At 43.2% G+C, this 24,499-nt stretch overlaps 1 long non-coding RNA gene across 2 annotated transcripts in view; it reads left to right on the top strand.

Moving 5' to 3' along the window:
* The window catches only part of LOC121814387, a 41,608-nt gene extending 23,602 nt beyond the window's left edge, over positions 1–18,006 (top strand). For both annotated transcript variants that reach the window (XR_006054305.1, XR_006054304.1), the window contains exons 3-4: positions 4,044–5,534; positions 17,362–18,006. This is a non-coding gene — a long non-coding RNA (uncharacterized LOC121814387). The remainder of the gene's footprint in view (positions 1–4,043; positions 5,535–17,361) is intronic.
* The last annotated feature ends 6,493 nt before the right edge of the window (positions 18,007–24,499 follow it).

The following is a 24,499-nucleotide window of genomic DNA, read 5'->3' as shown; positions in this document are numbered from 1 at the left end:
TTTGGCATGTTCAATCAACAGTGCTGCCAAATCCCTGTTGTTAAGTGTTGCAGAGCCATATCTGTCTGCAGTGGGGCTAAGCTATGCTACCTGGGCCCGCTAACTGTCCCCTAAATATCCTCCATTAAACTCCTCGGTAATAGAATTATCTGCTGCATTTGTCATTGGATTTGAATGGACGTGTGTGCTGTGGCACAAATAGTGGGCAGAGAGGGAGTTGTCACTTTGCGCACCTGTTATAAAAAAGGCTTTGGTACCTCCTCCAGCAGTGCCTCCAGGTCATCTGAACTCTCTTCCTTTTTTCTTTTACCCTCTTTTTCTTGATTTCCCTTCTTGGAATTTAAGTCTCTGGTCTCCCTCCTCCTGGCCATCTCTCCTGGCCTTTTTCCTGTCCTCTGTTAGACCTGATCCTTTCATCTTCTCTCCCCTAATCCTGTGCTAGAGAAGCCACCCCACACCCCCGCCTCGCTTCCCATTGCTCTCTTTTTAACTCCATGCCTCCTCTTATTTTAGTGTGTCCCTGTGCCCATTGTGTCTCTTTCGTTTCTTCTCTTTTTGCCTTCTTTAACCACCCTTTTATCATCCCTGCCTCTATATCTTCTCAGTCTCTCTCCCTGTGTCTTCCATATCACCCCTTCTCCTCTTCTCTTACCCTCGTCTATCCTTAATTAAGTTAGAGATCAGTTGACTGCCCCTATCATTGGTAGAGAGCGGGTTGGTCCTCCCATCCCAGGAAGGGGGTGTATTGTCTGTGCTGGTTGACCAGTGTAATCCTCCTCCAGGGACAAAGGGCACTACCCTTACTACCTCAGCCACCCCCAAAGGGCATTAGCCCCCTGATGAGTGCCATGCCCTGGCCTCCCCCTGCCATCCTGACAAACCAGCATCATACCGCTGGCTCTTCGCTGGTTTGGCTGCTGAGACTGAATGCAGATCACCATGGCAAGGATTTGTGTGTATGTATGATGATATCTACAGTTAAGTGTAGATAATTCATATATCATGTTCTTTCGGGAGGAGAGTATTTATTGTAGGGGTACATTATAGGGACCCTTTAATCCATATATTCTACACGGACACATCTGCTGTAAAACCACAGAGTTCTACTCTAAACCTCTACACAACCCCACATACTTCGCTCTCTTCTTCTCTTTTCTCTTTAACACACACACACACACACGCACACATTCACACAGGGAACAAGTAGCTAGGGTTGCTATGGGAACGGTTGGTCAGAGTTTACCAGAGGGGAAACAAACAAAGTACTGTTCATGAGAGCAGGTTGTTCTGTGCAGAAGGAGCAGTGATACTCTGAGAGCAGGTGTATGTGAAAGTGCGTGTGTCCAATTGTGGGTTGCGTGCTATCATGTCTGGTAAGTGATTAGATATGTGTGTGAAAACATTCATACTGTAACCTTTCACATTTGCATCCTCGCCTCCTTTTTTTTACTACGCCTCACCTGTGTTGGAACGGCTGATGAGGTAGAGGGTGACCTTCTGATTAGGAGGTTGGGGATCCTTGACATACCAAATTCCTCCTGATGGTGTGCATGACAATTGCCTTTATAAGGGCATGGAATAAAGCGCTGTATGATAGTGTGTGAACGGGTGAATGAGGCTTGTAGTAAAAAGTACTTTAAGTGCTCAGTTAGGTTGAAATGGCAATATAGAAGTACAATTTACCTGTGCACTACCTTCATAAAATATTTGAAATTCTCAGTAAGGATGAGAATCTCAGAGTAACTCGTGGCATGATATTTAAAGTTAACATGATACAACAATTTTGCAAGAAACCTGCAGTAGTGCGTCTGATGAGTCAAATTGTCATGGGAATCAGTTTTGGATACCTGCATGTTTTTTTTTTATTTGTTATATTTGGCACCGGTGTATTGATTACATATCAAGAGGAAGCCAGTAAAGTATTTATCCCACTCCTGCTGCTCAACGAGCCCATGTGGCAACACAGCTTTCAGTTAATTTTAATCAGAGTAATGAATTTATATGAAAAAGCAGAAAATACTCTGAAACAGACAAGAATTTTCATATTCAATTCATCTGGTAATAGAACATCAAACAACAGTAAAGATTTTGATTGTGTCCAATCAGAAGTTGGAAACCTGTTAAAACAACTTTAATGTTAAGACATGAAAGAGCCGTTTTTATTGAGGGACATCAAGGATTAATACTCTTATAAATTTTCTTAACTCCTAATATCTGAGAGTGGATGAAAATGTGTATTTCCTTTCTTAAGCTGTTATTATGGGGAAATTACTTAACATTTTTAACTTATTTTGGAGGCAAACTTGATGCTAACCTGTCTCTCTATCCTATCCTATCCTACTGGTCTTTCTGCAGTTAAATAATCGAATCTGAGTCGCAAGAGCAACAGCTTTTGCCTAATTTTGGTCATTTCCATTTCTTCAAACATACGAAATGCATCTAAACTCTGAAGCACCATGCAAACCTCAATTTTTCTTTCCATAAAAATGCCACCATACAATCCATCTAGGTCCCCATCCCCTTTAATGTCTCTTTAGCCCTGCACTTGGCTGCTTGAGTAATATTTATTGCACAGTCTCTTTTAGCCTCAGTTTCTCCTTTTTATTCATTTCCCCCTGAAACAAACAAGTCCTGTGCCGCAAGGCAAAACGCATCGCCCCCCCACCAACCCCACTACCTCCATCAGCCTTCCCCACCTTCTCCAACCCCTGCCCTCTTTCCTTCAGCACTGACAGATAGACAGACATACTGTTCTCTCTTTCTTTGCCTTTCACCTCTCAAACCTCCCTCCATCCATCCTGCCTGGACGGGTACAATGCAGGCGCTCTATCCTGCGGCAGGGAGAATGCAACCCTGAACTAACAATATCACCAAGGCTGCCTGAATGCCGCCGAGTCCCATTGTGCTCTGTCAGAGGGGAGTTAACACCCATGTCTGAGCCCAATGAATAGTATTATTGTGTCTGAGACATACACCGCACCCCGGGTCCCCATCCATGTCCCCGAACTCAACTCGCCTCCCCTCCCAAACTTGGCTCTCTTGTCCCAACAGTGTAGCCCCCCTCTCACGCCACTCTTGCACCCCCTTCGCTCTTTCCTTAACAGACAGCTCTAACTTCCAAAGCCTTGCCGGCCCACTGACTCTAAACCTCAGCACTTTACTTCTCTATTCCACTGGCAGTCAGCCCATGGGTTTTAGTCTGGTTTTTAGAACTGCAGAGGGGCTAAGAGAGGTAAAAAGAAGGGCTGTAGTGACTCTTGCAAGAGTATTTTGCAGATTGTGTGGTTCTGGCAGCATGTTGCAATGTGAGGTAGTGGGGGTTGAATTTGGCCATAGCTCTTTTTCTGTTGTGGAACACAATAGGACCATGGATCCTCAAAGAAATGTCTCCCCCCCCACCCCCCAACTGCTATTATCATAAGAAGAGGGCCGCTCAACCAATTTAAATAATTCTGGATGATACAAAAGCTGAGATGTTTTGTTTGGCAAGGTTTCTATAGAGCACCACTGGTCTGGCCAAAACATTCCCATTCCTTCACACTAACTGTGCCACAAGGTGGTGAAATATCCTGTCAGGTTTAACATTACTTTTGTTATTTATAATCATTAAGGGCAAATAAATATTACATTTTGCAAGCCTGTGCTGCCAAAGGAGCGGAAAAAAAGCATAGCTGTTAAAGACAAACTTTTCCCGTAAATATTTTTAATGTATTCTATTGACGCAGGAGTGATTTTTATAATGGGCCCACTCTTGCTATATTTTGCTATCTGCAGCACATCAGAATCTAATAGCTGAGAGTACCTTTGGCAGGCAGTATCTCACTGCCTGACACACTTAACTCTCAGGCCTCAAATCCCCGCAGTTTCTGCTCTCTGAGGTTAGCAGGTTCATATTACCAGCTGAGTGAGGATGCCAGAATCCTCACCCCAGACTTCTTGCTGATCAAAGACCAGGATTGACATTCAGAGTGTGTAAAATCCTAAAAGTTAAGATTAACTTGTTTTTTTCTCCATCTCTGTCTCTGGTTGTTTGTGTACAACAGGAAGAGGAGAAGGAGGAGGAGGCAGTGGAGAACGAAAAAGAGAAGCAGAGTGGGTGGAAGAATGGAAAAAGAGAAGGATAGAAGCAGTTCGAGGAGGTGGTATCGAAGCGGGTGAACCCAGAGCAGGTGAACACAGCTGTGGATCGCCATGGGCTCTCTGGCTGCCTTCCTCCTGTGGCCCCGGTGCTGCATACAGGGGTCCCGGTGAACCAGCAGGGGCCAGCCAAAGCTGCGGCAGAGTGGGCAGGCTAGGCCAGCCAAGCCAGGAGAGAGGCAGGTGAGGCGGGTGAGCCGAGCTCTCATTCCCGCCGGCTACGAGCCTCCTCGGCAGAGCGGAGCAGCGCGGAGTAGCAGAAATCAATACAGAGGAGAGAGGCTAGCAGAGGTTGCCCAGCACCGCCTGCAGGCCTCAGAGCCCAGGGACCAACCACCACTGCTCCCAGCTCCTCTTTCCATCTCTCTTTCTATCTTTCTCCAGCAGTCCCACCACCATCTAGGGCCAGGGCCCTAACCTTGGAAGTGCCCCACACGCTGTGTGTGTGTGTGTCAGTGCACGCACATGTGTGTGTGAAACAGAGAAAAGGGAAAGGGAAGAGACAGAGAAGCAGTCTTTGTGTGTGGTTCAGCTGGAGGGTTTTTACTTGGTCCAACACCACTTCATAAAACTTTGTCAGAGAGACGTGGAGACAGCAGGAGAGGCAGAGAAGAAGAATGAGACAGGACGTCGAAGGTCTCTTTTCTTCCACCTGCCTCCCTCTTATTACTCATTCCATCTTAACCGTTTGAATAAGGATCTGTCTGAGCAACCTGCTCAGTCCCACTTCCCAGCACAATATTCCTAAGATCTCATGAGCCAGGATGAAAGGACAATTTGAACTTTTTCTCTCATCCGCTATATCAGACACAACCTGTCTTTTCGTCTTAGATTTTCTTACCCTCACTACAGCAGCTCCCATAAGAGGATATGGCAGTGCAGTATTGATCTATAAGGTGGAAGAGAGGAAGGCGGGCCTGGGCTTTCATACCTCTCTCTCACTATGTGTGGGGAAATAGCACCTGAAGTCCACTTACCGCTGTGCAGCAGGGATCCCATGGCAGCACAAGTGAATGGCTGCTAATTGAATGAGAGATGAAAAAGACAGTAGTTTTAAAAGTGCCATGCCCTCAATCGTCTGCCTTCGTTTTCATCTGACTTTTTGTCTCCTCCACGTACGCAAAAGTCCTTCCCCACACAGAGACTCACTATTCAGATGTTTAAGCTAAATTTCCAAAATAATCACAAATGAAAAGCTGGTTTGACATCAGCGTGAATGTGCAGACCTTTGTACAAAAGAGGGGAGAAACAAGTCGAATTTTTATCCAGCGATAGTGAGTGTCACGACACAAAAAGATACTGTACATGTCTGAGGGCTGGAATGACACTAAAGGACAGGTGAAGAGTTTCCCAAGAATGCAAATGTGCGGTGATTACGATGGGATTCTTATTTCCTGGTGAGTACAATGTCACGGTTTCGTTCTTCATTTTTTATTAACACAAGCCACTCTGTTAGTGTGATAACCATATTGAACTAAACTAAAAGATAGCATAAGATACCATCTCTGCTCGGAGGACCACGTGTGTTTTTCAAGTGAAGTCAGAACATGTTGTGTTGTAGATGATCTCCACAGTCTGCGCTGTGATCACACTGTCACCGACTGTTGGAGTAGCTCGTTGTTGTTGACTGTACCAGGCAGGGCATTAAAGCACAATTCCCCCTCGCCTGCCAATCTCCTGGCACACACAGAGAAACTGGCGCCTCTCTACATCTCAGCCTGGCAGCGATTACAAAATGGCCGATTCCTGTCTGCCAGCTGTCTCCCTCAGCCAAGATGGCGCTCACTCTCTTTTTAATGCCCGCTGTTTGCCATCTGCCCTCTAATTGTTAACGGCTATGCAAATATCTTGTAATTGCCTTTGCATGCGCTTGATACTTAACCCCTCCCCATCGGTTGTAAATAATGGCGGTAGCGTAGACGGAATAAAAAGAAACACAACCCTGTGCGGTTGCTGATTGAATACACAGCAGGAACAATTAGCAAATGAATGTTGCCTGTAGTTGCTCTGCTCTTTACTTCTCTTTAAGCTCACCTTATTCTGCATGCAAATCACCGATGCTGTTGCTTTTGATGCTAGCTGAAAAAAATAAAGCGGCACCTCGTCTTTCTGTCGCATTCAGAGACGCTCATGTGTCTTCTCATTGTGCCATATGTGGCATCTGTGGTTGGCTGCATAACCAGGGTACCCTGCCTCCTCTGACAGGCAAAGCCCACACTGTAAAGGGGAGCAGGAGCGAGGGAGAGGCATAACATAATGACCTCATTAGCATGCTCAGCACTCCCTGCTATAGGCCCTGGTGCGCCGCTGCGCCGTGGGACCCACCAGTGTACGCCCTTCTCACAGCACTCAGCATGCAACATTGTGTTCTCCCCACACAATGCGGCGCTTCATACAGGCTTTATTACGCCTTGTCAAAGCACAGGGGGATCAGGGGTATCAGTGCAGAAGCAGCAGGATACTCGCTGTGTACGTGGAACAGGAGATGTATTGGTGCTTTATGGTCTTAATGTGGTGTTAGCTGTGCTGATGGATCCTCTGTTGCTGCTGTTGTGCATTGATATGTGTGTGTTTATGTTTGTGTGTGTGCGTCTCTGCGCCCCCATACTTGTGTGCGTTTGTGTAATTGTTCGTTTCATTGTCAGCTCCCATGGCATTCGTGGCAGTTTTCACCTGTCAGTGCTAATTATTGGAAAGAGTGATCTGGTGAATCATCTATGTCCTGGAAATAGGCTATCAGCCACCCTGCAGACCTGCTGTATGGCATCTGTTGTCGTTCTGTAGCAGCGTAGCTTTTAACTTCACAGTGAGGACTGTAGGGTGACACCACTACATATGGGCTCTCTCTCTCTCAAGAATATGACAAGATGACAGATCAAAGCATACATATTTACGTTTTTTTTGTTAAGTCAGAGAGGTTTAAGCCAACACTAAAACAAAATCGGAATTCTTTTTTCTAGATAAATCATATCTCTTAATGAATGTTTATTATTGTGAGATCAGACACAAAAGGACACATGCTGACAGTTAAACGTAGGTTTTACAGTAAAATAATTCACACAACTATTAAAAGCATAAAAAAACAGCAAAAGACCCAACAACAATAAGCACTGATGTACAAAATATAAAAATTGAAGTACCGTGGTTGTCCCCAAAATAAATTTTTTGAAATCTGTGGTGCGATTACTGCTGAAAATTTTAATAGTGTAGTAACCACTGTTGTCTTTTATCCCTCCTCAAAAGGTTGGTTCATCCCCGTTATCATCTCCTCTATCAAACTGAGGCAGTTTTAATCAAGCCTCTGTCTAATCAGTCCACAGTGACATTGATGAGACTGAGGTAGAGTGGAGCGGGTTAGGATAAAGAGCCCATGCTAGCAGTGGTTAGCCTAGGTGGGGTGACGCTACAGTATCTTTTGTGGGGAAACAGGCAGTGGAGAGGACTAAAATCCTCTCTCAGCAGGGAGGCAATAACAACCGATGCAAGCTAGATTGAACTTTTTATAGAATTTTTTGATGATGTTCCTAGGTTAATAATTTTGTCTAAATTCTTGCTTTGGAATTGAAACATACCTGGGTTTCAGAAACGGTGTAGAGGAGAGAAAATAAAAGAGGCAGAGCGAAGAAAATCAGTTTGAATTTGTTCAAATCTCTCATGCAGTCTTAAATATGGATGTGTGTCAAGTGTTTCAAAGAAGAAAGAGAGACGCGACTGGATCACAAGGAGCTGAAAGGGTGGGGCCATCGTATTTTTCGTATTCAAAACTACAAGGACGACCATATGGTATGAAAAGCAACCGATGAGCACGATAGCTCACCGCATATGCCAGTCAGCCATCATAAGTGACACGTACTGGCTTATGGAAACATACTGTATGAACACACACTTTCATGTGTTCATTCACGCTTACTCACAGAAAAAAAATGGGGAGGAGGGGGGGGCTCCACAATGCCATCCCCTGCAGAAAGCTTTTATGTTAATCACAGTTAGGGCCCTGTGTCTTACTTACAGTGTTGCAATTATGCATAATTCAACACACAGACAACAGGCAGGACAGTACAGTAGACCTTGGTTTAGGCGGCACCGCCTGTAGTTGAATGTGAGACACTAAATTGAGCAGAATAACAAGACTCGCCTTTTTCTTTTAAGGCTAAAGGATATATTGAGGTTCCAAATGTTTTCATTTAAATGTTTTTTAACTAATATTCATGATTCAAATAACTATATAAAGTTTCTAAATTTAAACATTACTAAAACTTTATATTAAAATCATTCTTAATAGATGATTTAACATTTTATTTAATCAGAATGAGATCTGCTCAAATACACGAAAGATCAGCATCACTACTGTAGTCCAGCATAATTTTCCCTAAATTGCATTAACTGAGAAGTTTTTAGGGCATTTTTTTGTGCAGTCTTCATTGGAGTGACTCTTATGTGGACTGTTCATTTGTGTGCGAGAGAGTGTCGTTCACTCCACTGCAGCTTTTCTCATTCTGACTGCCCATTGCTTTTTATTTGCTTAGGTATTGATTGAATGTGGTGCACCCTCTGAAGTAATAGTTGCTGAAAGCATTTACAGCCATCACTCAATTTATCCTGGCCAGTTTCACATGTCATTCTTTTTCTGGTTATGACCAAACAAATAAGTCATCAGTTCTGTCTAAGATCAAATTATTATTCAAGTCGAAAATGAAATGTAGACACATGTGCGCCGAGGTTGCGGCAGTAGGTAAATTTGCAATTTTTATGTGCATTTTGTGCAGTTTTTTTCTTTACTATGCTCAAATGCATGAATTTTATTTTGCAGAGATTATCGAGCTGAAGTGATCACGAAAGCTTCTAGCTGCAATTATTGCCGCGCATTCATGTTCAGCAGAAGACTGATCTCTATTCATTTCAAGCATTGCAGTTTTCTATTTAAATGACAGCCATTATTTCCTAAAAAGTGAGTCATTTAAAATATTGAACCTCTTTCAGTTATAATGATAATTAAGGTAATTGGTTGAACAGGCTAAGATCTTTTTCGGGCCATTTTATTTGCCAAGATACACTTGATAGACCAAACTAAATTCACTTCAATGATACTCAAGCAAATTCCTTATGTGAAACTACCCTTCTTAGGAAGTAATTCCTGAGTCAAGTGCTGCTGCTGTGGTTTCCTCGGAGCTGCAACACTGAGCCCCAAGTCTGATTATAGACTCAGGGAAAAACAGTCAGGCATTTATCCAAGTCACTGATTATGTCATTTCAACAGGCTGCAAACACTCAGACTGGGTAGACAGCTCTGAGGGGAGAATTATGAAGCCGGACTGGAATGGAGGCTGTATGAAAAGGAAATGAAAATGGAGTAGTGCTGTATGTGTGATTAAACTGCCTGCTTGCCGGCAAAAGGCCACGCTGGTGTAACACAGGCCTGAGATTTGGCCATAATGAAAATGTGAAGGTGGTGGGGTTTGAACCCTCTGAATGATGTGTATGAGCACACACACACACACACACAGACACACTCTCTGGTGGCTGCACATGAGTTATATAGTGTATGTATGTGCTCAGGTTGAATGGTTTATATGATGGCCCGTTAAGAAAGACCACAGATGTAATTTGAGACACAAAGCACAGAAGAATAATTCATCCTTCTCCAGTTAAAGAAAAAACAATTTAAAAAAAGAAAAAATTTTGTAGGTGACATGCAAATTAGACCACCATGCCCACATAAATATTACATTTAACCATTTGGATTCAGAGCCAGAATCCCAGTCATGAAGCGTGGGAACAGACTAAATTAGGAGGTGAGGGGTCTGTGCGGTGGAGGGGGTTTCAGTTAGTTCACGGCCAGACACCCCAGCTGCACTGACTTCCATTCAGAAACAGGTTAAGGAGGACCTCAAAGGTCAAGGTTAGAGGGAGTGGGGGGAAAGGGGTCATCACTGCAGCATAGAGCAATATGCGTGTGTGTGTGTGTGTGTGTGTGTGTGTGTGTGTGTGTGCCATTCATCTGTCGTGCGTTCCTTGCTGGCTGGTTCACTTGTCTGTAGGCTGACTGCATGTTTGCTTAGTTTATAAGCTGCTTCTTATTGCCTCGCTCCAGGGACAACTTGAACAGAGAAGCAAGGGAACCCAACCCCCTTCTGTCAGCCTCTGGCCAGTTTCCAGCCGGCCCTGAGCCAAATCGAGCCAGAAATCAGACCTGCAGCCTAGTACACCCCCTGGTCAAACAACCCCCAGTGAAACGCAGTCAAACCTAGTCAGACACTTTGACAGCCCCCCCACCCCACCCCCCGTCTGTCTCAGTCTGCTGCCTTCTGTAATTTAGCATGTTGGCTCAGGATTAATCAAATGTGCATACCTTAATCAGAAATATCTTTCATTACATGTCACTTTGGAAAGCCTTGAATGGACACATGTAGAAAGAAATATAATTATGAATTAGCAAATTTAATATATAGATAGATAGATAGATAGATAGATAGACAGACAGACAGACAGACAGACAGACAGACAGACAGACAGACAGACATTGACCATGGACCATGCGCTAATTTGATGTGCCATCATCTTCATCATATGGCATTTTCTTTGGTATCGAAATGCAGCAGATCACTGCCATTTCATTAAATCATCCAGGAGGTGAGTCCATGATCATGTGGCACATTAAGCAAGTTATGTTTGACATGAGCAGTGTAACCCCTTTAAGAGGAGGGACTGCAGCACATGAGGAGAGGAGAAAGACAGGATGTGGAGGCAGATGAGGAACAGAGGACAGTGGAAGTGAGGGAAGAAATGGAGAGAAGCAGAGCCACAAGCTAACCCACCCTGCGGTTGCCTGCTTCCATTCTTCATCGGGTACTTATGGTTCATTAGACTGTCTGAAAGAAAGACCCGCTTTCCCTCATCACCTCAATAGACTAGTCCCCCTCTCTCTTCCATAGCCTGGAGGGTTCTCCTACAGAAAAAAAACCTCCCATACCCTCGTTTTCCTTCTCATTTCTGCCTCCGTCTCTTAATCGTCTCAACTCGCCCTGAAATCAAGCTTAGTAACAGCAGTTTTGTGAGCCCCTCTGGTCCACCCCCCCCCCCCCCCCCCCCCCTGCTTCCATCTCCTATCATCCTCCGATCCTCACCAGCTCCCCTTCTCTGCTCATTCACTCACCTTGGTCAGACACACCACCCACCCACTGCTTAAATCCCTATCAGCATGTCAAGTAAATGTCTTCCCAGCTGGGGTTGACGCACACACACACAAACGCACATGCTGAAATATAAATGCACTACACACACAATCTTTTGCTTGCTTCTGGGGTTTAGCCTTCCTCCCTGCTGACCCTTTTCACCCCTGTTTTGCTCTCTTCCCCTTCCCGCCGACTTTCTTTCCCCCTCTGCCTCTCCTCAGGCACCGATCTGACAGGATGGTTTGGCTAGCTGACTGTATGTGCAAGAGGTTTATCACAGAGCTTCACTGCACTCCTTCTGTTGCCTGCCTGTTTTTATTTTCAAAATTAAAGTGCTTTCTCCAAAAGCCACTCGGTACCTTAGGCCATGCTCACCTTTACATCCCATCTTTTTGATTAAAAGGTTAGTGGAATCCTATCCTCTAAATTTGTTACAGTAAAATCTGGTCAGTTTATCTTCTAATACAATCTCCAGCTGCAATATCTGGGCTGTGTGTTAAGAAATAGCTCTCATATCTGCCATATTTTGAAGTCGCTCTACTGCAGAATACTTATTTTTTCCAGAAGGGATGTAATATGAAGCCAGGAATGTTCTTTAACACAGGTTTTTGCAATTTTTCTTTGCAGATTCCTTTTTCAGATGAATACTTTAAAAAACTAATTTTTTGTTATTAATTTTGCATTATCTACCATAGTTACATCTTTCACTAAAATGTTGTTGCTGGGAGATTTAGAAATATATTTTGATGAAGGCATCTATGATTTGAAGAGATCAGGTTCACCTATCGCGAGAGAACCTTTGTTTGTTTGCAAATGGCTGCGGTTGTTTATCGTAGTATTTAGGGAATAAGAGATTTCCTTATTCATCTAAATTGTCACAAACCTAGTCTTGATCTAATCTCCCACCAGCTGAAGTCTTAGCCTCCTGGGTTGTAAAAATAATTTGTGCAATTTGAGTTTGTTCATATACACTGCTGATATCATTAACATACAAGGGGGGGCAGTCATTACTGAGCTCCCAGCAGACTGCAAAACAAAAATCTCACCCTGGTTCTTCTCAGAATAAGTGACCGTTTCCCGTTTGAAGCAACCCCCCACCCTTTGTACCACATTTCAATCATTACGCTGATTTTTGGGGACAATGACGAGCAAAGGCGCATTCTCAGCAGTGCCTCAGTCAACATACCACAATCTTTATGTAAATGTATTCAGATGCATTCTCAGCCCTCTAGACCATCATCTCTGCTGGGTGGATGTGGTGGAGGCTGTTCAGTCTTATCTTCTCCTGTAGCAGGCTGAAAAACGCGCAGCACGGTTGGTGAAGCATATTGCGAGGTGGACCCCTGCCAACGTGCCTGAGAAACCCCTATTAAACCCTATGTTTATATTGGGGCTGTGATTTACAAATGTGCGTTTTCGTGCCTTAAGGCATGTGCACCCCCTATGCCGTTTTTCTTTTTCATCAGGCGCACAGCAGACAGCAATAGAATAGCGAGGACGGGGTCCTTGCTGCGTGTGGAAGGGGAGGGGAACAAGAGAGAGATAGAGAAGTGTGCATGTGTGCATTTTCATCTTATTAGGTGCTCTTCTCTGGAGCTCGGTATTCTGCTCATATTGAGATATTTCCTAAGCATGCTGACACAATTATGCACGCCAAGCGACTGTGTACGGCTGTGCTCCTTGACTCCGGTTCATCTCTAATGCGCTGAACTTGACACTCGGCAAGTTCATTGTTATTCATTTCACTGTCATCCAGGGTGCCCTGCGAGACTGTCCAAGTCTCCAGCCTAGGTTGTCCTGGCAGGACTGTGTTTGTCACACAAGTGTGCACACACACAAACATCCACACAAACCTATTGTTTCAGCATCAGGATTGCTGTAGTCCTCCGGGTAAAGGTGTGTGCTGACTGGATCGGAGGATGCAGTGAGATGATGCAGTTTGTCTGTGACTTAGTAGCACCGCGTTGAGCTGCAGCAAAGTTCAGATCTCTGGTGAATAGGCGCAACGAGAGCAGATGTACAGTTTTTCTGCGTAGGCTGATATTTGTTTCATTGAGGTGAGGAGTTGGATTTGAAATATTAAAATGTCATTTTGTGTTTGACTTCAGCTCTTTCGTTTTTGTGTTCATTTTATGTCACCAAATTAAAAACCATTAAACCATTTCTCACTCAAACACCCTTAAAATAAGTGTGTTCTTCCCCTCTTGTTTTCTTGCCCTTTACTGTCTCCTTTCTAGGGTTTTTTTTTTTAACTTTCTCCTTCTGTCACTAGAAAACCAGGGGCTGCAGTTTGCTTAGCCGAGTCCATAAAGAGGCATCTTAAAAAGCTGTGTTAACAGACCAACAAAGCTTTAAATGTGCCCCCCTCTGTGAGAGGGTGGTTCCCATAGGGATGTGGCGTGGCGCTCCATTGGTAGGCTTCTATCCGGCTTCTCATTCAGCCCAACGCTCAGTCACGGTCACTTATGGTAGGAGGAGAAATCACACAATTCAGCCTAGGCCTGATCCAATGACATGTTTTTTTAATGAGGTGGCTCTATGTCTTTGTTTGGGCACCAAATTCAAGTCCAGACCTGAGCAAGTCCTGCTGAATAAGATGCAAGGCCATGGCCGGGCACAACTTAGCACACAAAAAACCCACAAAGAGCTGAGCTTCTGTTGAGCTAGTGAATAGGTCTCTACTTTCACACTGCTCCTCTGTGAACATGACAAGCAAGCAGGGCCATACTTAATTTTAACTTCTTATTTCTGATGGGAGTTTTAATGTAGCATTTGTTGTCCCCTTAGCTTGAGGACAAGCTCAAAACCCTTATATATATTTTAACAGGATTCAGTGGCACTCAAAGGAATTGCCTGGAAGCTAATTTTACACCTCCTAGTTATTTTTTCCAGGGTCATACACCAACAGATTTCTTTCTTTTTCATTTTCACCAGCCCTGGTGTCTTTTTCAGAAAACGCCACACCATATATCACACATATGTGCATTTGTCATACGGCGTGTGTACATCTGCAAGCATGCCAGGCGCTCACTGGTTTGTATGTTCAGGGGTGAGGACTGTCATTAAACTGTCTGCCTGCATCACTAGACTCAACCATCACCCAGGCTGGCTGTCCATTCTGCTTCATGCTAGGTCTTAGAACAACACACACACACAGTCAGATTCACTTGGCCTGTAGCCAGGATTCACATACACAAAGCATACAGTCTGCCTCTTCACATTGATATGAAAGATTACATTAGCAAATACAGATATTTTTATGTTCATGCTGCACAAGTTTCATTTTAAAGTTTCATTTTTTTATTCAAATTTCAAGCCAAAAAATTGAAAAAAGTGATGCTTCATAGATTTTTTATATATATATTTTTTTTTTTTTGCAGGAAAAACTCTTTGAAAATATTAGTTGTGGTCATACTCCCAACCTGTCCAGCTTGTGAAGCCCTAAAATGAAGCGGTGTCCATTTGTGACCCCCTCATAATAAAAGAAAATTAAATGAAAAGGGATTTTTCTTTTCAATGTGTTTTTAGGTCAATTATTTCATAGACATATAGAGGTAAAAAAAAATCTGTTTCTTCTTGTCTCTTTAACCAGGGTAGCATTTTTTTTCTGTAATGTTTAATAGGTTCATAAGGCCAGGTTACCACTTCCAATTTCAACAAATAAAAAGAAAAACTAAGAAAATTTTGTTACTTAAAAATGAATAAAAATGTGCATATGAAAAAAAAACCTTTTAAATGTTTTGCCAAGTTAAGCACACTACAATAAACCACAGTCTGCCCACTGGACCTGTGTGCCCAAGTGCTAAAGCATCCTTAAACCCTCTCATACAGCCAACCCATCAGCCGGGCTACTTGTCTCTGATTTAGTCCGACTCTGTTCTTTGCTCATGTTCAAGGCTGTGGTAATGGGGAATTAGTATGCAGAGAAGCAGACAGACGGCCCTGTGGATCCAATAGGTAGCCAGACTGGAGAAGTAGGCTGGAGTGGGGGGAAAGAGCATGTTGTTCACTTCTCCTCCTTCTATCCTCCCGCTCCCCTTCCATCACCCTTTCTTCGCCTCGTTCCCCATGCCCTGTCCCAAACCTTAATGGGACGTCAGACGGACAGCCTCGCCTGAATTGAGCAGGGACAACAGCCTGCAACCCCCTTGTTGTCTTTCCAAAAAAAGAGACTCCCCCATCCCCCTCTTTCCCCCATGCCCCATTTGCTCTCACACGGCTAGCACCCATAGCTGCTCTCCTCAGTTCTCAGGGCTATTGAAGGGGTTCCAGACACCCTCCACTCTTCAGCCCCTCAGCCTAACTCTGCATAAATTAGACACGTCTCCCTGGTGCCTCGTCAGCCGCTCGGGGCACGCCTGGCCCCAGGTCTGCCATCTTCCAATCTGCTGCTCTTGCCCCCCCTCATGCTGTCACCTTCTGTCTCCCCATCTCCACCATCTACTGTATTTTATCAGTCCTCAATCTTCTTCTATATCATCTTGAGAATTGTGTCCAAGTTCTTCCAAAATCACAGTCACTACCCCTTCTGCTTCTGCTTTTGTCAATTTTCCACTTCCTTTTTCTTCTTTTTTTCCCCCCTTAAATCCCCTGACACACTCACTCCTACCTAACCCGCTTTATATTCTCCACATTCTCTCTGTCTGCTTTTCTTATCCTGCTAGCAGTTTCTTATCCATATCTACCAAGCCTTTTCCTCTCCTCTCCTCTCCTTTCCTTTCCTCTCCTCTCCTCTCCTCTCCTCTCCTCTCCTCTCCTCTCCTCTCCTCTCCTCTCCTTTTCAGCCAGGATATTGTTTACATCTGTCTTGGTAATCACCGACAGAGCCTCTCTAGACCTCACAGATGTTGCAATAATACAGGGGATTAGAAGGCTTAACACTCTGGCTTATTTAGGGAGTTTTCCCGATGGCGTGGTAGCGAAGCTCGTCAGCTCTTCTGAATTTGACCTTTTTTCTGTTTCACTCACTTGTGCCGAGATCCTGCAGTCTCTCTCCTCTTTGATTTGTGATTTTTTTTCTCTCTCTCTCTCTTTTTTTTTTTTTTACAAGAGTCAGGCATGCTGATTTCTTTCCCAGATTGGTCCTCTGGGCTCCCAATTCCAGCAGATACATCAGTTGTTTGGTTTAAATAACAGCTAAAATACTTTATATACTCTATGACAGGAAGGACATGCTATCTTTTTTATTCACAAGCCCTTTAATCCGGTGTCATAGTAGCTATCTTACATACTGTATGAGTTTATCCTTGGCATCCTCTAGCCTTGCAAGAATAACAACCCAGTGTAGCTAGGTAGCTATGTGCTAGCTTCTTTCGTTGCTCACTATGATGAGGGCTGGACCTCCCGCGTCTCCTCTGGTCTCCTCTTTACTTCAGCATTGAACGATAATTGGATGGCCTTCTCAGACTCAGCATCTCTGCTGCCCCTCTCTGCTGTACAATGCCACTCGTGTTTTATGACCAAGCAAATCCTGCATCTGAGACTGCGTGTGTGTGCGCGCCCGTTTGGGTCAATGTATTTCTGTCTGGATTCTAATCCCAAAGGTGATATTAGTCTCATAGGGGGCAACCCTTCCCCCTTAAGCGCACGTGTGTGTGTATCTGTGTTTGTGCTTCAGGCATTGGGGTCAGCCAGGAAGCCCAGACAGGGCTCTATCTTGACCTCTGACCCATGACTGTCTGCTTGCTCAGGGGTCATGCACATTCGCGATGCAGACAGCTGATAGACGCACAAACAAACGGACATGCACTTGCCTTCATGCGCCCTCCCCCATCTAGTAAACATTAACAGTTTGGTATGTCTGGGGTGATGATGACAAAGGCAGCATCATCGTCACTGCATATCTGCAGAGAGCTCATGTGATTTAAATAAAGTACATCTTCATGTGAAACAGCTCTTCTTGTTGGTGGTTTTCTGCAGAAATCCCCACATGCTTAATTAACATACACTAAAGGACACTTGGAATTAGAAGAATATTTCACAGTTTATGCACAGTTTATTGCATTTTCTATTCACTAATGAGTCTCTTTTTTACATGCTTGTATCTTCACAGATGCAGTCAGAAAAGCCACCGTGAAGATAAAATTGACTCTTGAGCTTCCACCTGAATAACAAAGCGTGCACGCTATCTGTAGCCAATTTCTTTGAACACGTTTAGCCTTGGCCACATATGGAAAATGCCACCTCTACACCTGCAAGAGCAGTCACTTAGACACACATCATTAGAGTCTGATTATCCTCTGTCTAGGCGCTCGTCTTTGTGGATGGTAACAGGTAAGTCAGTGCTGCTTCTAAAAGGTAAGTTTAGAGGTTGAATCAATTTAAGTGCTGTCTAAAGTGTAAAATGGAGCTTCCGAACAATATTTTCCAAAATTAGTTTCATTAGATATGAATTACTATATTTGAGACCAATTTTAGGTCGGAGATTGGATGAGACCACAAGGGGTCTTTCTTTTTCACTCTGTAATTTACATTCAAGTATTTGATTGTAAAATCATTCAACGAGAGTTTGCTGTTGTTGAATTACTTTCCTCTTTGCTGGTGCGACATTATGTACACATGTATATTTAGAGAATCTTTTTCTATAAAGAAATACGTTCATCACAAAACACTGAACGATATTGCAAAATGCCAAAAGTGTTGTTCTAATGGGATATTCATATTTTGAATAAAGTTGATCAATTTGTGAAATGAAAAACTGCCTGTGTTGGGTTTTCTTTCTACTGAAGTATCATTTTTATATCTGCCAGAAATGTTTGTTTTTAATAGTTGTGATTATACCTGAAGCATACAGTAAAGTTATAGGACTGATCATGTTTCATATTTTCAATAATGTCAAATAATTCAATAAAAACACAAACAGCAATAATTTTGGTATTACTTTCCAAAGCTTGATATGTCTTATTGCTCACTGGAATTTACTTTGCCAATACACTATGCTCGCTCCTAATTACTTTTTCCAAATGACTTCTCTAACAAATATGCTCTTTAGTCTTGTTGGGGTCCAATTTGCTAAAAGCTACAGTTCCCAGCTGCTTTAGGAAATCATTTGGCCTACTAAAAAAAAAAATCTTCCACTGTGGGTTTTGGCCACTGTTATTTGTGGCTAAAACCCACAGATAGAATCAGAATGGGAAAGTTTTGAGAGGTGTTTAACAAATTTCTGGTTTCGCCACTTTCACAGGCTTTAATGACAACAAACACACTGAGCTTGATCCTTTAGCACAGCACAACAAAGCACAGATGCTTCATTTTCTGAAGCTGTAGGAACCTGTTTATTTAGATTACTCTGATTATTCCAGCAGTGGCTGAAGGGTTGGAAGGGGAACAGTTAAAGCAAGTGGCCTAAATCTGTAGTGTCAATTAGGTGCCTTTGTATGTGAGCAGCAGGGGTGTTGAAGCGAATTGCTGAAGCTGAAGAAAACTCTGAACAATGATACACATTTATAACCACATACACACGCATACACAGGCATCGGTCCTATTTTTGTGGAGATCACACCTCCTTTTGTTTTCCCTCAACAGCCAGTAGAGGCAATGCCCCAGTGCCCCCAGTGTGCTCCAGTGCTCTGGGTGAAATGGGCTCCCTGCTCTCCTTTCAAGCCCCCTCCCCGCACTCTCCCCCAACCATGCTGTCCCCTCGCTCACTCCAGGCTTCCCAGCCCTCGGCCTCCCCGTGAGTGGTCCTGACCTGAAATTAGGCCCAGGCAAGCCACCGTGGCCAGACCGGCATAAAAGGAGATCTGTGTGTGTGTTCGTGTGTATGTGTGTGCACCATGGCCCTGAAAGAAAGTAGGAGATTATCCCATTCTGTGTGTCCAGTCACCAGTGCCGTATTGACCACAGTGGGCCACCCAGGGAGCGTCCAGCCAGCCGTGAGATGGCCTGATATACATGCTTACTGGCCGTGCTAGATTCCCTCACTCTCACCGGGGAGAAGGCCGAGTCCTACTGGCTGAACTCTTTCTAAAGACACTGTATGTGAAGTGACCGACCGTGCACAGGCACACACACACACACAGCTGCTGTCATACACATACACACACATGCATTTCGTCGTAGCCTCTGTACAGTGAAAGACATTGCCATCAGGTCGTTTTCTGTGTCCTGTGAGGCGAGGCGGAGGTCATTGGGAAGGTGGAAAACCTCTTTAATGGTGGCAATGATACCATAACACCTATAGATAGAGTTACGGATCATGTCACATAAAGTCTGTATACAGGTTACAACTCTGACAGCGAGGCCTGCTCCCTCCTGATGGCAAATGTGAAGACAAGCGTAAAAACACACACACACACACACACACACATCACACACACACACACACACACACACACACACACACACACAAAAGAAGGTTGTGTAAAAAAATAGAATTGGTTGTTTTTATTTTACATGTAATTACATTTATATATTTCATCAGCTTTGTTAGTCATGTCTCCTTGTAGTGTTCTTTTTTCTACCTTTTTATGGTTTCAAATATATCTATAGTACTACATGAAATACAATTAATAAACAAATCACAGAAAAACATTAACACAGCCACGCATGAGTTTATTAAAAGTCTTTAAAACCTGACCAACACACTAATTTGTTAGCTCATTGAGTTGTAAAAGCAGCCCTTTATTGACCTAAGTAAAGCCTCCGGGGCGAGCTAATTGTCTTTTAATAGCTCAGCTGTTTGTTTGTCAATGAAGAGTCTCTAACATCCTGGTTGTTAGCAGAACAAAGGCCTGTAACAGCAGGACAGAGCTGCACAGAGCTTGGTGGCTAGAAAAACAAATAAACAATTTTAATGCTGGTGTGAATTTTATTGGTTTTTTCATTGCATGTAAACTGTGGCTAAGAAAGCATTTAGATCTTTGTTTATATTCTTTGTGTTAATTCCATTAAATGTGCTGGAAAAAACAAACAGCATCAAAATCTTAAAGCTTTGAATTGTATATTTTAATGAATGATTGAAATTATTTTATTTTAGCACAGAAATATTTGAATTACTATCATTTTTCTCCATCATTTTGGAGCGCATTGTTAGCACCCTTTAAAAAACACACACAAGCGAGTTCTATGATTTGCTGCTTTTGTGCAAGAGGTTAATTATATAAACCACACAAGATAATTAATTTGTTTTAGCACAATAACACAAATCACGAAAAACCAATCAGCTTGAATGAGGAGTCCCAGTAAATAAGATATTTAGCCTGTTATGTACAAGAGCGTATTTCCATGGATTATTTGTGTGCATATATTTCAGAAATGCTCTTAAGTACAGTATGATTTAACTCTCCAAGCTGGGCTCATAAAACAGCATCTTAATTGTCCTTTGTAAGATGACATCAGCTTGGAGTGTATTCTGGGTGTTGTGTGTTTTATAGAGAGACCATCAGCACAAACACTACAAAATAAGGAGCAGCCCTTATTAACTGCATTGCAGTTATCACAAGATGTAGTGCTTTTATTCACACAACACAATCCACTGACAACTGGATCTATTTATTTTACCAGATATTATCATGCTGAGCTCAAATAATTGAGCGACGTTTTCAAACGAGCCAAATGATTAGAGCCACAGAATTCAAAGAAAACACGTAAAGATGTGTACGCCAATGAGCACATGTGGTAATAAGTAAATTAACATAACTAAACAAAAAGTGGGCATCCTTGGATTGCAAATAGGATATACCGTACAGTACAGGTAACATGTTTTTACTTCATGGCAACAGCACCCAAAGGATCCGAGCTCAGCTGAGGCCCACTGATGCCATTCCAGCATTTGAAAAACCAAACGGAATTCTTATGTAAGTGTTCTAATTCCAGACTCCAATGACTGCTATCATACTCACGTATAATGAAGGGCTGGCTTTATGAAATGTGTTAATATGATGTTGGAGTGTAAGGGAAGCTGAAATGAGAAAGGAAAAAGGCTGGGAATGAAACCTCTTTTTAATTCTGGTGTATATAACAAAGAAGAAAACAATTCATACTTAAAACCGGTGATCGTGCAATTTTAAATTTTCTCTCACACTCAGGAAGTGTGTGTGTCTGTTTGCAGAGGTCATCTCCTTGGCTCCCCTGAACTTGGTACCCCCCCCCCAGACACCTAATAAACTCTTTAGGCCCAGCCCAAAGCACTGAGGAGCAAGTTGGGGGTAACGGGTTTGTTATGGTGGAGTCAGGACATTGATGGGTGGGGCTGTTGAGGGTGGGGGTGTGGAGGGAGAGGCTGTCTCAAAAAGTCCGAGAACTTGGAGCCTAGTTTGTCATGCTAACTGCAGTGATGCCATTGAGTGCGGAGCTAGGGAGCAGAAGGTTCACAGGACCCCGGCCATTCACATGCAAAGTCTGTCAGAGCTTTCTCCTTCATACATCCACCCGCCACACACCCACACACCCACACACCGACCCCCAGTTTCTTCTCAGGCAGAAGAAATAGATACATGTTTATAAACGGGCACACACTCACTGGATGGTGGGTATGGTGTCTCTTCTGTGTGTAGACTATGAGTGCAGAAATGGTGTTACATGAAAAAAAAAAACAATAGACAAAAATATGATTACTGTTATTAAAATGCATATAAAATGTTGCTTTTAAACATCAATGCTATTGTACAACATTTTGAAAAAGGTCTTCAGACAACATTAATATGCCAGGAAGTCAGAAAATCAGAGCAGTCACAAATTATTTGTGAGAAATAAAGGCAACATTATTCCCATCAACACTCATCTTTAACGTCCTATGACCTTGACACTACCTTGACAGGCAGTGGCATAAAACTGACCTCATTTCCTGGCTGATTGTGAAAAATAATTTCCTAACTGTACGTTCCAACAAACACAACTTCTATTTAAATTTCTATTTTGGAATCTCTATTAAATCACCCGCACACCCCGATTCTTATTTCTGCTCGCTGCTGTAGGCTGCGCCTCTCATCCGTTTCACCTGATCCAGGGATTGGAGGAAGCTACAACTCATTGCGTGTTGAATATGTTTAAATGCCAAGTGGTGAAAATGTCAGCAGCAGAACAAGCACATACACGTATGCATTTACTCTCTTTAAATGCAAAAATACTATGCAAATGAACTTGTTATCTGCCTCAGGGCTTTAAACAGTGAGTAGAGGTAACACGCATACACTGTGTGTGTGTGTGTGTGTGTGTGTGTGTGTGTGTGTGTGTGTGTGTGTGTGTGTGTGTGTGTGTGTGTGTGTGTGTGCAGGTGCCCAGATTTTATGTGCTCAGATTTATGCATACAAAAAAAAGCATTGAAGGAGTCTCCATTTGTATGTTTGTGTGTGTGTGAGAAAGTGTGTGTTTGTGCCCCCTCATCTGCACTTGGAGCAGCCGTTCGCAGCCCGTATTTGATTGAGTGAAGGCCAACGCAGCCTGAACACTCCCTCTAATGGAAGAGTGGAGCCCAGCAGCTCAGTAATGCACTGACCCCAGAGCTTTTACAACGCTGCCAGCCGATAAGTGGCAATATGCAGGATCTTATAAAATTAACAAGACTGAGCTATGGGGAGTGGGTGCTCTGAAGGTGGCAGTAGGAGAGGATGACGATCATATAGCACTTGTAAATATCAGCATACGTGCATGGAGGGATTGTAGCTTTTTCCTGACTGAGTTTTATAGTCATGGCAGTGGGATTAGCAATTTTTTTCACCCATTTCTTGGCTTTTTTAAGGGAAGTTTACGGCTAAAGGTTTACAGGCCCGTTTATGTTAGATAAAACATCCCTCAAGGCATTTTAATGCTCGTGAATTTATGGAAGCTGCCTTGGAGACAGGTGCGCAGGAGTCTAACACAGAGCAGGCCTTCAAAGTGATGGCAACTGGATCCCTGCCAGCATTTCCTCTGCAGGACACCACGAGGGGTGTGAACATGTGTGCATATGTTTATCATACATTCTCAACCTTCCAAATCTGTGCTGTGACATCCACAGCAAAGATTCAAAGTCAAATGGCCCCTCTGCCAGGTTGCTCACATCTATTGTGTTACGGGTGAAGAGTGCCTGAATGTTTTCAAGTCTTCTTGTGGAAATTTTTTACTGCCATTGCCACAGTTTCAGCCTAATCTGATTCTTTCCAGTGAAAGGCTTTATAGAAAGCATCCTCCCAGTCCAAACTCCTCACCTTTCTCACACCCTCGGAGACTGGATGCGTGTGTGCGCGCGGGAAGGCTTTTTTGTGTGCATTTCCACCTTATACTGTGCATTTCTGTGCAAGTGTGTGTGGCTATTGTCTCCCAGTGCTCCAGCAGGGGCTTCAAAGTGAATTATTCATGCGAGATTTGAATACATGCAAATGGTTCACTCCCCTCCCTTGGCACAGATCCAGGTTACCTATGGCAACGGCGCCTTCAAGAAGCATCCTCCCACCCCTCCTCCTCCTCTTCTTCCTCCGCCCGCTTCTCTCAGGCACCCGCCCTCCAACCATGTTATCTAGCCAGTCGCATTGTTTCGACTATTGCAGTACCTGGGTGGGTGGCTGCACACTGTAGGGTGGCAGGATATCCCATAATTCATAGTCAAGGTCATAAAGGTAGGGAGGGTGGGCGAGAAAAGGTTGGCAGACGGAAAGAGGGCAGCATCCCTCCATCCAGCTCAGATGGGAAGTTCAGGAGACAACACCCAGCCGGCGGTGAAGAATAGAAACAGTTTTTGGGTGCCGAATAATGCGACAGACTGGGGACACACACACTCATATAATTCAGAGTTACTCAGAGCTCATGCGTACCCGCAGCACAAAAAAACAGGATAAGATGGAGGAAAGATTTGAACAAAGCACATCTTCTTTGCTTAAATATATTTGAGAAAACAGTTTAGAATGACAACTAAAATGTAAAAGTGTCTTAAATATTAAAAATATAAATAGTATTGCAAAGTAATATTCTATCTCAAATCAGTTCCTTTTTTACAAAAGATTTAGGTGAATGTATTTAAGACGTCACTTAAATTATGTTTTGTAATTTTTATTTAATTTTGTTTGTTTACTTACAACTGCTTTTCGTTTCTGGCTATTTTTCATTTGCTGAGTGATTTTACATTTTTTGTTGGGTTTTTTGTTTTGCTTTGTTTTGTAATAAAGTTTATTAAAATAATACAAACATTTTTAAAAAGAAATAAAATTCCCAAATATTAAATATAGAGAAAAGTTATACTGGGATCATATATTGAGGGAAAAGATACAGCACAT

Source organism: Haplochromis burtoni, unplaced genomic scaffold, assembly GCF_018398535.1.
Source record: "Haplochromis burtoni strain Fernald_Lab_line unplaced genomic scaffold, NCSU_Asbu1 Contig_42, whole genome shotgun sequence".
Lineage (NCBI taxonomy): Eukaryota > Metazoa > Chordata > Actinopteri > Cichliformes > Cichlidae > Haplochromis > Haplochromis burtoni.
The sequence above is the reverse complement of the archived record's forward strand: the minus strand, read 5'-3'. Positions and strand labels throughout refer to the sequence as shown.